The sequence below is a fragment of the Rhipicephalus sanguineus genome, chromosome 3, assembly GCF_013339695.2.
Source record: "Rhipicephalus sanguineus isolate Rsan-2018 chromosome 3, BIME_Rsan_1.4, whole genome shotgun sequence".
Lineage (NCBI taxonomy): Eukaryota > Metazoa > Arthropoda > Arachnida > Ixodida > Ixodidae > Rhipicephalus > Rhipicephalus sanguineus.
Genome location: NC_051178.1, coordinates 186,598,137 through 186,612,024, shown reverse-complemented (window position 1 = coordinate 186,612,024; position 13,888 = coordinate 186,598,137). Strand labels below are relative to the sequence as shown.

At 48.1% G+C, this 13,888-nt stretch overlaps 1 non-coding gene across 1 annotated transcript; it reads right to left on the bottom strand.

Annotated features, from left to right (window-relative positions):
- Positions 1-12,157: 12,157 nt before the first annotated feature.
- Positions 12,158-12,279, bottom strand: LOC119388461 (U5 spliceosomal RNA). The gene has a single exon (XR_005182741.1). It is a non-coding gene; the product is annotated as a U5 spliceosomal RNA (small nuclear RNA).
- Positions 12,280-13,888: the final 1,609 nt, after the last annotated feature.

Genomic DNA, 13,888 nt, shown 5'->3' with positions numbered 1-13,888 from the left:
GTCGCTCGTGCACGCGCGCTTATCTGTGATGGCGGTGGTTTGTACCTCTTGCGCTCTCACCGCAAGTTTGCGTTGAAGTTGCCGAGAGCACGAAGGTCACTTCGCTCACTGCAACGGCCGCTTTTGCGAAAGGAGCGCGCTGCTCACAAAGAATTAAGGTACAACTTACACAGTTCGCGCTCATCCTGCGTATACTTGTGCGTTCGTTTCGTGCGTCCTCCTTTATATTTGACTAGCGCGCTTTAACTGTCGAGCTCTGACAGTTGTTAGTTCGCGCTCATCCTGTGTATCTTCGTTCCGTGCGTCCTTTTTGCTTGAGCAGCGCGTTCCAAGTTTCGAGCTGTTTTCCGTTCTTTGCGCGACATTACAATTTGTTGCTATAGCATTCATTCCCTCACCCTTGTGGCGAAACAATGCACAACAAACGCTCAACTACGTCTGTGAAGACACGTTTCACTTTCGTGTTATACCCATTTCTATGACAGAAGGATCAGCCATGTTTTTTTGTTTTTCTTCGAAAGTCTGCCCTTAGGCATAATAATTATTGATTCAGAAATACACATACAAATTTGCTTCGTGTATGAAGTCCAGTAACGAGCGGTGGTGAGGTCCACTAATCCAGCGGTCAAGGTCGGGTGGTCAGCCAGGCCTGAGGCCCGTTGCACGTAGGTGACGACGACGGCTTAATTGTAGACCCGTGCATGTCCACAATAAGTGTGTGACAGTTACATCGCTGATTGGGGCGTCTCAAAATGGGCACGATGTACAGGGCCGCGGTACTTTTGCGCCCAAAGGGTGGTCACGGATGGGGTAAGCGCAACCCCAACACGAAGCAACCTCCTCTCGGCGGTTTAAACCACCAGGGAGGTCTGACCCACACGGAGGTATAAGAGCTCGTGTGGTACGTCGGAGGCTTTCTTTAGTTGATGGGTTTAGAGTTACTGTATATGGTATACCTTTCGGTAGCATAGTTGTGCATAGGTCTGGCAAGCAACCTGTGTTACTTGACCAGCAACCTGTGTTACTGTGTTACTTGATCTGTGTTACTTCAGGGCCCAGGGGCACAATGGCGACGCGCTCTCCTCGGATGTCGAGGTGCGACGCGTCCACGATTTGAGCCAGAGTGGCTTCGCTTTTGACGGTAACTTGGTAGTTCCGGCCTCCGAAGTGTTGACCGCAGTATACTTCTTCAATGCCTACTATTGAAGACGTCGCGTCAACGACGTCATCACGACTTGCCCCCTCAAGGACGACGACATCGAAGGCTAACGCCTTCTTCGGTGGCTGGCTTGCCATGATGGGCGCCCGCCAGCCCAAGGACGCCCTGAAACACTAGCTTGTTTAGAAAAAGTTTATTTCATCCCAGGACGCTACTAACACTTGGGTACAGTGTCGTAATCAAGGACAGTGACATATACAAATGTCTAAGCGCTATATACATGAAATATTTCTACACAGATGTCCAAACTTCCACAGGACGTCTTCAACACATGCTACTGTGGGCTAACACACACATACAACAATCTTATTTTCACATAATATACATGACTTCGTGAACATACAAGCACATATGTATAACAGATGTTATGGCGCAGACAATGTACAGAATTGAATAATGTTAGCATGAAATGTATATATACAAGAACCCACGCGGATACGGGAACATGCACACACAGAAATAATAAATGCATACATATTATACAGGGTGTTTCAAGAAGTGTCCAACCTTCTCAAAAAATCAGAAAAATGCGATATTTGATTGCTGCCTTCAGAATTGGTTTTTCTGTAATAGCAGGGATTTTAAGATGGTTAAAGAAATAATTTGGGACTGTAATTAAAGAAGTTAAATTAATTAACTTTTTAATTGATGTAGTTAGGTGGTTGTGTGAAATGGGAGAATTGAAGTTCTTCATGCCAGAAACCCAACCCAACTTTGAGATTTCGAAAAAGTGGCATCTAGTAATAATTACGAAGTAATGAAATTCAACCAAATTCAATGGCGAAACATAAACAGAAACATGGAAGAAGGCAACTGTCATATTCTTCTGAGACGTCCAAAATGAGTGAATAACTTTTTCTGTAGCGCTAGGCATATTAAAATGGTTAGAGACATGACTTGAGACAGTAATTAAGAAACTTTTTAATTAGTGTAGTTAGGTGACTGTGTCAAATTGGGGAATTGAATTACTTCGTGCGAGAAACCCATCCCAACATTGAGATTTCGAAAAAGCGGCCTCTAGTAATAATTACGAAGTAATGAAATTCAACCAAATTCGATGGCTTTCGCTGTTGAAAGCCGTTGCATTTCGTTACGCCACAACAATTACTAGAGGACGCTTTTTCGAAATCTCAAAGCTCGGATGGGTTCCTCGCATGAAGAACTTCAATTCTCCCATTTGACACAATCACCTAACTCCACTAATTAAAAAGTTAATTAATGTAACTTTCTTAATTACTGTCCTAAATGATGTCCTTAACTACCCTAAGATTTCTGCCGCTACAGAAAAAGCAGTTCTGAAAGCCCTGAGCAAATATCGAATTTTCCTGATTCTTTTTTAGAAGGTTGGACACATTTCTTGAAACACCCTGTATACATTCATCAAGCTCTGTCTGATGACCTGGCTACAAGAACCAGGCTAGATGGAAAACCAGCCGCACACGCCCATCAACCACCGACAGGAAGCGGCATGACCACTGCCGTAGGAATTCCTCTTCCCCAAGGAAGAACAATTCCTCCGACAAAAAAGACATAAGTTCGGAGTACAACCATTCCAGAATTGGAAACACAGCACGGCGACGGTGACCCGCTGCAACAGCCTCACACCTGTTACGCCACAAACAAAAAGCCCCCGCAGCAATTAGAAGACGTGCAAAGCGACTACGCGAGCAGCGGCCAGACGTGACAAAACGATTAACTCCTAGGCCACGAAAACCAGGCTCCCCAAGATACCCTTGCAATTACACACTGCTGCAGCACATGCTGGTTGGACTCTTGTAGCGGACAGTTAGGACAAGTGGAAGATGGGATCATGCCCCACCTCTCCAACCTGTCTCGTGTTGTGAGTACTCTCCATCCCAGACGCCACATGAAGTCACGGAGATGACCGCAGGTAGAAAGGATGCCGTTATCGCGCTCCACGAGACACGACTCGAACGTGCTAGACGGGCTGGAGGAACCAAAGGGAGCAGCAGGGCTGCCGTTGTATCTAAAACACGGTTTTCTAGAATGCCTATATATCAGGGCAAACCTGCTGTGCATGGCGATAAAATGCTACTGCCGTGGAGTAAAGTGCAGGCACATTAAGTACTTGCGGCGCGAAGTTAAGCCGTGCTCCCGGTAACAAATAGCGTAACTTTGTGCCTAAGAAATAGCAGGCAAGATCACGCGCTGGACACCGGTCACCGTGTAGCAAGCGAAGCAAGAATCGCAGAGCAAGCAGCCGGCAGCGAACAGACACAGGTGGGAACGCGAATCCACCGATGTTGCGTGGTTGCCCAAGCGCAGCTCGGCAAACCAGCTGTTCCCCCTGACCAGAGAAAACGAGCCAAGGGATTGCAACGACCTGGTTATTCGCAATCGGGGCTGTACGACATGAGAAATGTACCATGCGCGGCCGCAAGATACAGTTTGTGCTAAGTACCTACTTTCTAACAGTGGTAAATCGTACTCTAGCGCTTCCCGGACGTGTCGTTTTACATCTTCGAGTACTGAAACCCACACGGAGGATGATATGCCGTAGAAGGTATAATCACGCCCCAAAATACGAATAGAGCCGCTTTTTTGAAGGCGGAAGAAGGGACTTAGGCAGATGTCTGGGGAACCGATGAAGAAATATCGACATTTCGAAAAATTTAACGGAGCACCTGAAGTAGACCCATACTGAGCAAAAAAATGCCCCCACCTCCCCGAAGGGAATCGTGAGGAAATGCGAATGCATTTCTTGCGCCGAGAGTACACGGCGTAGTAATTTTAATGGCGCAAAGCTGGACACATCGACGCGCTCAAGTGTCTCCCTTTTGGGCGCCTCTTTCAACGAACGCTTCCTACGTGCGTTCGTAATCACCTCAGGGATGTTGCCACCGCCTTCAATGCAGCACAAACGCGTTTAGAACGCGCTGTTTTCAGGCTGTGCCAAGGCAGCACAAACGCTACAAACGCGTTTCAAACGCACTGCATTGAGGCGGTGGCGCAGGGAGGAGAGAGAGCGAACAGCGAGAGAATGAGCGGCGAAGCACTGCACCTACCCTCTCCTACACTCTCTCCACACACGCGGGAGCTCCGCCGAGCTCCCGCGATGCGAGGGGGTGGGGGGCAGGAGAACGGGCGTCCGAGTCACCGTGGTGAGCGGCTAGAAAATTCGTTCGACTAGGCCGGCATCCTCGAGAAAAGCTAGTAGGGCCGCAAGGGCTGATCGGCGACGGTGTACGTGGCCGGTGGGATGGAGCAAGTCCTGTAGGGTCGCACACGGCAGTCCGACGAGGCGGTACTTCATGGCGAGCCGCTTCCGCGCAGTGTTGAGAGACGGACAGTCAAACAATAGGTGGCACAGGGTTTCGATCGCGCCGCAATCGGTGCAGTTCGGTGCAGCGGCGCCGCGAAGACGATGCCTGCGTTCCGCGGGCCACACAGAACCGGTCCTCAGGGCAAGAAGAAGCGCGCGCTCGCGGCGAGTGAAACCAGTGGCTGGGATGGGAGGAGGGGGGTGTCCGGAGGCGACCCGTGCGTCAGGATGCTCGCGCACCAGCTCCCGGCGAAGGTTGTTGCGTGCCGAGTCGAACGAGCTGGCGTAATCCGTTTTTCACCCATACCTTTCTTTTTCTTCTTTTACCATACTCTTTTCACTCTCACTGTCCCTTTAATCCCCAATCCCCCGTGAGTGTATCGGTTGAGGTGTCCTCACTTGAGAGACAGTTATCGTGCACTCCACACCCAATTTCCATTTTCATTTCCTTCTTCCTTTTAAGAATCACCTCCCCCCCCCCCCGCGATGCGAGCGCCCTCACACGCCAGAGCGCGCTCCTCCTCTCCACTCACTCTCCGCTACTCCGCCCGCACCACATGCTCCGGTTGGTAGGGGCGAGGATAAGCGCGCCCGCCTGCAGCTGTTGCTATGGGAGAGGGAGTGAGAGCGGAGAGGCACGCGGACAACGCCGGACGCCTGACATAGCCCGACTAAGAAATGCATTCGCATTTAAAAGCCGCAGGCAACGGGATAAGCTGTCCTCGTTCTTTAGATACAACGTGATGTCATCGGCGAAAGCTGTCACCTTCACAGTATCACTACCAGGTAGTGGGAGGCCTCGAATGTATGTATGGATCGTTAAGTAGTGAGCGCAAGAACGGTTCGAGACTAAGCACAAAAAGTACTGGAGATAGAGGGCACCCTCGACGAACTCCGCGGGTAACAGGAAATGGGGCACTTTCATAACCATCAAGAAACAAAGTGCTGTGTACGTTTCTGTATGCGTTTCTGAGAAGCTCAGCGAAGTTTTGCGAGAAACCAAACGCTTCCATGACGCTAAATATGTAGCTATGCTCAAGGCGATCGAATGCCTTTCTTGATCGAGTGAAATCAAGAGCCCACGTGCTGATCTCGCTATCGTATACGCAATGATGTCGCGCGTAACAAATGAGAGACTATCAATTTCTCGTCCAGGGATCGAGCACGCCTGATGATGTCCTATTAAGGAAGGCATCAGGCTTCTCAAACGCCGAGTGACAACTGCTGCAAAAGTTTTGTAATCAACGTTGAGAAGCGTAATTGGTCTCCATTCCTCTGGGCGAACTGACAATGGTTCATGTTTAGGTATTAACACAATTCGACCATCGTGAAAGCTATCAGGGAAATCAAAGTTCTCGAAGCAGCGGCAAATAACAGAAGTGAAAATGGCACCAATTTCATCCCAAAAGGTTAAATATAACTCAAAGGGCAACCCGTCCGGCCGAGGAGCCGAACCACGTTTCATGGAAGACAATGCATCTTTCACCTCATCAGCTGACGGAGTTGCACAAAGTTGCGCAGCTACAGCCCACTAAGCATTGTGAATGTATCGTCCGTACCATGATGCGCTGACAGAGTCCTACGAGCCATGTTTTCAAAATGAGCTACGAAAACTGATCGATCACGCGCAGGTGGCAACGCAGCGGGAAGGGCTCTGGCGGCCTGAGTTCCCATCGGACTCGACTGTCTGAGAAGAGAGCTTCTCGCAAAGCGCAGTACTTCGGGGTGAGCACGTGGATTACGTCTGCAGCGCCAAGCAGCCTCCGACAACGACGATGCTGCAACAAGGCGCTGCAAGCGTCCCCGTAACTCTCTCTCTGCCGTGTGCGCATCAATGGAGTTTGTCGATCGACCCAAAGAGCAATGCGCAGCTTTGTGGCAGTGTCCGCCAGATCAGTGGTGTCCGCTAGTTCTTCCGACATACGGCGTCTAAGGGCACGCCCTTCGACGGAGCAGTGTAGACGCCACTGTAGTATTGGTAGTACCTTGAGCGCATCCCACGACTCTGGACCGGATCCGAACAGGGAAGCACGTAATGCTCCTGATGAACTGGAGCGCGAACGCGTGTCATGCAGAACGCGGATGTCAAGACGCCATGGTCTCACTGACAAAGAAAAAGGAAAGCAACCCTCGAGAGCTACTGGTCGATGATCGGAGACATCATCAGAACGGGAAAGGTAAGTGAGGGTGAGGAGGAAAGAAAGAAGAAGGGAAGGATGAGCACAGAGAAATAACAAGAAAGAGAGAAAAAGATAGAAGGCGAGAGAACTACAGAGCGAGAGAAAAGAAGATATAGAAAGAAAGAGAAAAAAAAGAGAGGAAGAAAGAGAGGAAAGATAGAAAGACAGAGAAAGAAACAGATAGACAAAGCGATAGAAAGAAAGAGAAGAAAAAGAAACGACGTTGACAGGTATGCCGATAGAAGTTGACGTTTGTGTGATGGAGCAGGTGTGCCTTAGCAGATAACTGACTTCCCCATACAGATTCACGTTTGTGGCGCTGCTTTTAGGTCAGAAAACGCGTAGTTATAAAGCGAGATTCAGTAACGAAGAAGAACAATGTACATGCTGCGGGGGAACTAAGGAAACGATGGAACATGTTCTGATTGAATGTGGCGATATTCACCCAGGTGTACGTGTGGGCACGAGTCTACAGGGAGCCTTGTGTTTTAGGGACAACAATGGAAAGCTGAACACGTCCGCGATAGAAATAAGTAAGATACGGTTAGAGTATTGGTGGCAGAAAAGTAGAGATAAAGTACAAAAATAAATAATGGGGAAAAATAAGGTCATTCTGCCTTAAGAGGCAGAGAGATGGACCGTGAATTTATATTTTTTAGGTATAATAACATAGATTTAATCAATAGAGATAAGGTATTAGGCCAACATGAAACAATGAAATTTTTCTTTTCTTCGAGCCTGGTGGCAGACATGCCACCGCCCCGTTATAAAGGGGACGCTCATAGCACCCATCCATCCATCCAAACTTGAACGTACAGGTAACTTTCGTTAGCTATTCTTAAATCGCTCCCAGCGAAACTTCATGTTTTAGGCAGTAAAGGCGAACCTTTAACTCCTAATAAGCGTAGTGTTTACATTAGCCGAGGAAAAGTAGTTACGGTTAGAGCGGAAACCAACTAGCACGGGCAGGCAGGGCAGGTGCCCTGCCTGCCCGTCACCTGCGAGACAGTCGTGCGGGCGGAGCTGTCATATTAAATGCGAAGCATTTCTTAGCGAAACTTTGGCACTTTGAGCGTTTCTATCTACGTATCTGTCTGTCTATCTCTCTATCTATCTATCTAGCCGCCTACGTCTGGGTGTTCTCATGATCGCCCCCTTAACTTGCTGTAGACCAAAATTGGCATGGCAAGGTAAGAAGATTTGACGAATGTGAGTGTCGGGTCATGACGTGAATATAGTGGACATCCTGTCGCGTACGTCGTCAAACCCTTTCCTCCAGACACGTGTGGCACATACCCGTTTACCGCGGGCCGCGGTGTACGGGTATGCGCCACAGGTGATTGACAGTTTATACCCAGGGACGGCGATAACAGACATTGGTAACTTAAATGGGAGAGCGTTAAGAAAAACCGACGTCGGCAGCATTGACCCGACGAATGGAAAGAATGAAAATTAGGATCCCCGCAGGAATCGAACCCAAGCATTCTGCGTGGCACTCAGGTATTCTACCACAGAGCCACGCTAGACCTACAAACTGGTTTGGAAAAACAGCCTGTGCAGGCGTAATGCCGGTGCAACGTCAATTGTGGTTGTGGTGCTCGCTGTCTAATTTGCAAGAAAGCAATAAACACTACATGATACTCCTACGATACAGGCGCCATATCAGATTAACGTCGGCGGTTCCAGTGTTCGCTCCGCTTTTACAGCAGTCTAATAAACACAACATTTTTATTCCTATGATTCAGCAAGCTATATTGAAGCACTGCTAGACCTCGGAGGAATTGATTAACGAAAATGCGTATGATATTCACAGCATCGCGCCGTAAAGTGCACTTTGTCCGCCAGAACGACGCAGTGTCCTCTTCATTTCTTACAAGGCTGGGCGATGGCCTCATGCTGACCGAGGATGATGCCAGATTGATTAACAGCCACTCTATAAACTAGGCTACGTAAGCCACATATATATGGTCAGGTAGTCTATACGAATACGAGAAGCGCCATCTGCTGATGCTCGTCTACGGAGCACTATCCAAGCCAACCGACCTCGACGGCCTATATCGACAGACAATTTGTCGACGAAATGACCGAGGCATTCACAATTTCCAACAAGCTGTACTATACCTCATACTTCACGACCGGATCCGATAACAAGTCATGACCAGCTGCTGGGGCTCACTGATCACGGTGATGATGATCTTGTTCAAGAACTGTCAAGAACCTCTTCCACACATGTACACGGGTTCGTGAAACGTGCGTGCGTTCTCGGGACACGTATAAGCACTACATATCAGCTTACCGCTTCTGGTGTTGGTTATACCCACGTTACCGTTGGCAGCGTTACCCAACTGTAAGCAACTGGTTATATAACGCATATGCTGCTCTTCAATACATATGAGTGCGTATAAAATTTATGCAAACCTTTAGCGTCATTTCGTAACGGTTGGCTCAGTAAAAAAATTACGCCACAGTCACCTTCCCGCCACATGCTTTGCATAACATCGACTCCCACGGTACGTGGGATCTGCCGAACTGTTTACAGCAGAGCTGTTGTGCTCGAGGTTTGCAGTGTGTCGTATGTAGAAAATTATCATCATCATGAACCGGCACGCATACCCTTCTTCCTCTTCTGCTTCGCTCCCAGAACACATTTGTCCGGCGCGGGATGCAATAACTCTGATGACCGTGAGAACAAGTACAGAGAGAGAGAGAGAGAGACAGAGAAAGTAAGAGAGAAATTGTTGGCGAAAGAAATTTCTTGGCGAGGCGAGATTCGAACCTGCATATCCACGATCCGAGGGCAAGCGTACGTAACCACTCGGCTATCCAGGCACGCTAGCAGAGCATAGCCTAGTACACTACGTTATAGCGAGGGGGTGGGAAAGGTAAGTGAGAGTGAGGAGGAAAGAAAGAAGGAGGGGAGGCCGTGCGCATGAGAAAGAGAAAGGACAAGAAAGAGAGAAAAAGATAGAAGGCGACAGAACTACAGAGCGATAAAAAGGAAGATATAGAAGGAAAGAGAAAAAAAAAAGAGAGGAAGAAAGGGAAGAAAGAGAGAAAAGATAGAAAGACAGAGAAAGAAAGAGAAGAAAAGAGACAAAGAAAGGGAAGAGAGAAAAAGATAGTCAGAGCAAGAAATAGACAGAGAGACAAAGCGATGGAAAGTAACAGACACAAAAAAAGGTCAAACAAAGCCATGTGTAGTCCAGTGCTGGGCAGTATCGAAGATACATGCATCTTCGATACTATCTTAGATACTTTTGGGTATCTTGTATCTGTATCGCGATATCTCTGTGCTGACGTAACCCAATTGAGGGAGACAGAACCAACAAATGTAGCTGATTACTCGCGCCCTAACTTCGTTCCTGACTCTAATTGCTATCGCCAGGTATACGACTTACTCATCACTTCTCACTGCGCGTTAGCTAAGGGCGGCTTGGGCCGCGCGCGCAGGAGCCTCCGAACCGTCGGAAACGCCGGGGCCGGACTTGACCACCTTACAGAAGAACGCTTAGGCAGCGATTGAGCGCGTGCCAGTGCTGTAATATCGCTCCTTACAGACACACACGAGTAGAGCGTAGCCTCGAACCGGTGTATTTTCACCGCTTTCTCTCTCTCCACCTCGGCCGACCGCTGCCGCTGGTGTGTGCGGATTCCCGAGTTTTGCACTGCGTGGTGCGTGAGAGGTCAGCGTGTTTCCATTTTTCGACGCGCTGAAACAATTGTGTTGCCGCAAATCGAAATGTCGGACGAGAACAGGTCGACAAGCTACCACTGCGCTGTGTTTGGCTGCGGCAACAGCTACGGAAGCCTGAAAGACTGGCAGCCAAGGCATGCGAAATGCACAATGTTTTTAAATGACTTCGCTTCTCTCAGGTCGCAAGCCTTCTTCTCCGACAAATAGTATATTATTATATGTGGTTTCTGCACTTATGGCCATTTCTCCAAGTCACCACACCAGCTTGTGATTGTGCTTGGGTGCTAGTACACTTGATCATCTGTACCAAAGAGAACCAATGTCAAGGCTGACAATTAATACAGAAAATGTTTGGCCAAGAGTTGTTCTCATGAACCTCTCTGATTTCTATGCTACAGCACATGATTTACAATGCCTGCGGCTAGAAAATGTTCCATCTTAGTGCGTGCAATTTCGAGATTATTGAATTAGCCCTTTTCAATCTACATGACAGAAAGGCCCGCATGACATGTGTTCTTTGGCGTAGGTACGCGTTTCTAACGTTTCGTCGAGAGCACGTTCTTTCTCGACTTGTCAATTTTGTGACGATAACTGGGGTAGCGTTATGACAACCGCACTTTTTTTTTTCGCGCGGCAGCCTGGGTGTCGTGAATAATCGGCCCACGTTCGTTAAAGCCAGGTCGTTACCTGGACACGTGCGCTCGTCGTAATGCTTCTGAAATACTCGCCAGAAAACAAATTGACAATAATGTTACCAAAAACGAGCGCCCTTTCGGCGTATGGCTAGTGGCGGCGGCTCGCGCCGAAGCGAACTTACGCCATGCCACGCTTCCAGATGTGCAACAGGCTTATTTTTATTTTATCATCGGTGTTGTTTCTACGCCGAATTTTGAGCTCACACGTCGTACTTCTGTTCCTTATCCTGTGCAAGGATCAGAGGTCACAAGCTACGACGGCGACACGAATAAACACAGGCATCGGTGTTTGTGCTCCTGTCGTTCCGTGAACATTGTATTGCAACGTGCCAAGCGGAACCAAAATGGTCTGTTAGGGATTAGAGTTACGTTGAACTTGAATAATCACGGTACGGAAACCCGGGAGCCATCTTAAACACTAATGCGCGCACCTAGCGCGCAGCCGGACAATGGCCTACGTGTTCGCTCGTCTCCATTTACGTTTCTCCGATTATACTTCGACAGTTGTCCTAAATGTTAACGTTCTTTTATAGTGATTATTCCAAGAACCTCACCCGGCCAGCTATAACAAAACATACAAAGCAATTACCAATTTACACAGGCTGCTTAAGAACTGCATTGGCATTATTCTCATCGTCGGCGCTGCTGGCAGCGGGAACGTCTCGTGGGCCGCCGATGCTGGCTGTTTCAGCCATTTTGAAGCTGAATGCTTAGCGATTATTTACCAGCGCCTTTACACTCGAAAAGCGTTGCCCTGTTTTGCCCGTGTACCGCGAAGAACAGCAACACCTTGTGAACCGAGCGCATACGCTGCATACACCGCCGCGGAACCCCACACACCGGAAGGGCGGCGAAACGTCGCAGACGATAGACGGCGCTGCGGCGGTGGAGTGCTTTAAAAATGGCAGCCTCCTTGTGCGGCAGGATGAATGTATTACGACTTTAACTTTAGCAAATGAGACCTTCGCTGCACGTGCGAAACCAGCCAGCCACCAACACCAAATAGCCACGATTTCACACCGGCTGCGAACTCGCAGGAAGTGCTATACATTTACTACTCTGTCTTTTGATTTTGATATTAGGCCCCGCCCAAACGGACAAGGCCTCCCAAAAATTGGCCTATAGGCTCATTGGAGTGCCCCTCCCCACGGTAATCTTTAGTAAAAGGCGAAAGATTAGTTCGAACTCATGAGGAGAGACCTGAGCGATGACCGCAAACTCACCTTACCTGTACACCACACTTACGAAGGCCGTGCCGCAATGGCCAGTGGTGTCCTACATTTAAATCAATATTTCTTTATGTGTCCAAGATTACTAACATTATCTTCATTATCTTATGTTTCACTAAATTAGCTGCATGCTTTCTTTTAATAAGTAATAAGCTCTTGAGCGTGTGTACATGCTTTGTATTTAATTTTATGATAGCAATATTGCGCCAGCATCGTCTCGGTACGCGAGTGTACATTGAATGCCAAGAGATGGCGCAAGCAGCGCAAGCTCTCATGTAAAAAAAAAAGGAAAAGAAAAAAAAAGGCTGGAGAAATATGAATTGCGTATTTACTCTTCGTTACAATGCAGATTCTTTCATGAGGCTGTTTCGTTAGGTGGACACTGCAGAGAAACGGGAAGTTGAGATGTTAGGATGTTACCAGGCTAGTGAAACAAACCCACGTGACCGGTATGGCAAATTGAGGCGCCATCTATTGACTGGGATCAGAATTAAAATCTGCGTTCCGTCTCTTTCCTCCCAACTCTCTTCAACCCCCTCTCTGGCGGGATCAACTCCCTTTCCTGCGGGAGGCGCGCGGGCGCGCTTTCCGCCGCCTCGCTGGCGCCGCCGACTTTGAAATCCGTTGGAAAGTTTCGTGTCTGGCGTTGGAAAGGCGTGCGTTAGCCGTCGACGCTCGTCCGTTTGACGGTGCGCGCTCGCTGTGTGCTTGTGCGACGCGATGTTTTACGACTCGGGATGTTCGTGCATAGTGCTTTGTTGCTCGAATACTTCCAGAACAAGTCCCGGAATATATGTGCCGGCCCCCAAAAGAACAACAGGTGAGCATGCCTTTTGAGTTGCGGCTTTCATTGTGTCAGTTTGAATTCACGTCCATACCGAGTAGCTGTTCTCTGCAATGGGGCTACAGTTATTGTTTTCAACAATGACTGATTCGAAAAGGGCACGATGCTGCGTTTAAATCGTTATACGAACAAGCAGCGGACATGAAGCCCATGCGACGTAACTATATAGTTACAGGCTTACAACTATCACAGAACCGCGTGCTTGAATATGTGCTTTGCATTTATCTCCGGTTAATTACTCGCCATCGCCTATAACTGCGTTTCTAAGGCTGTAGGTAAATGTATAAAAACTTGTGCTGCTCTGAGACGAACAAACGAGTTCACTTTTGCACGAGTCGACGGCGCTCTTCATCTGATTGGAACTTGTTCCTTTTCTTCAGGGCGGAAGCGTTTTTAAAGTACTCCGGAACGCCACACAGCTGATTGGTGCGCCCAGAGAAAAGCTGAAGAATTGCAGAATCGGCGCATTTCAAGAAGAGATGCCATGAATCCTCCGATATCATCTGTTCATTTTCTTCGCGTTTATCATCACTAGTTTTATGAAAATCAACGTTTTTGGAAATGTAGTCAGTAAAGTGCGGCCAATATTAGTTGTGGTATATGTGGAGTTCGTTTTCACATCTTTAAAATGATCTTTACATGATTATTCTATTTTTAGGTATTCAACTGCTTTCATTGTTTTTCCATTGCAGTGAATGTTCAATTTTGTTAGTTATGATAATTTTGTGCAATATCGTGCGCATA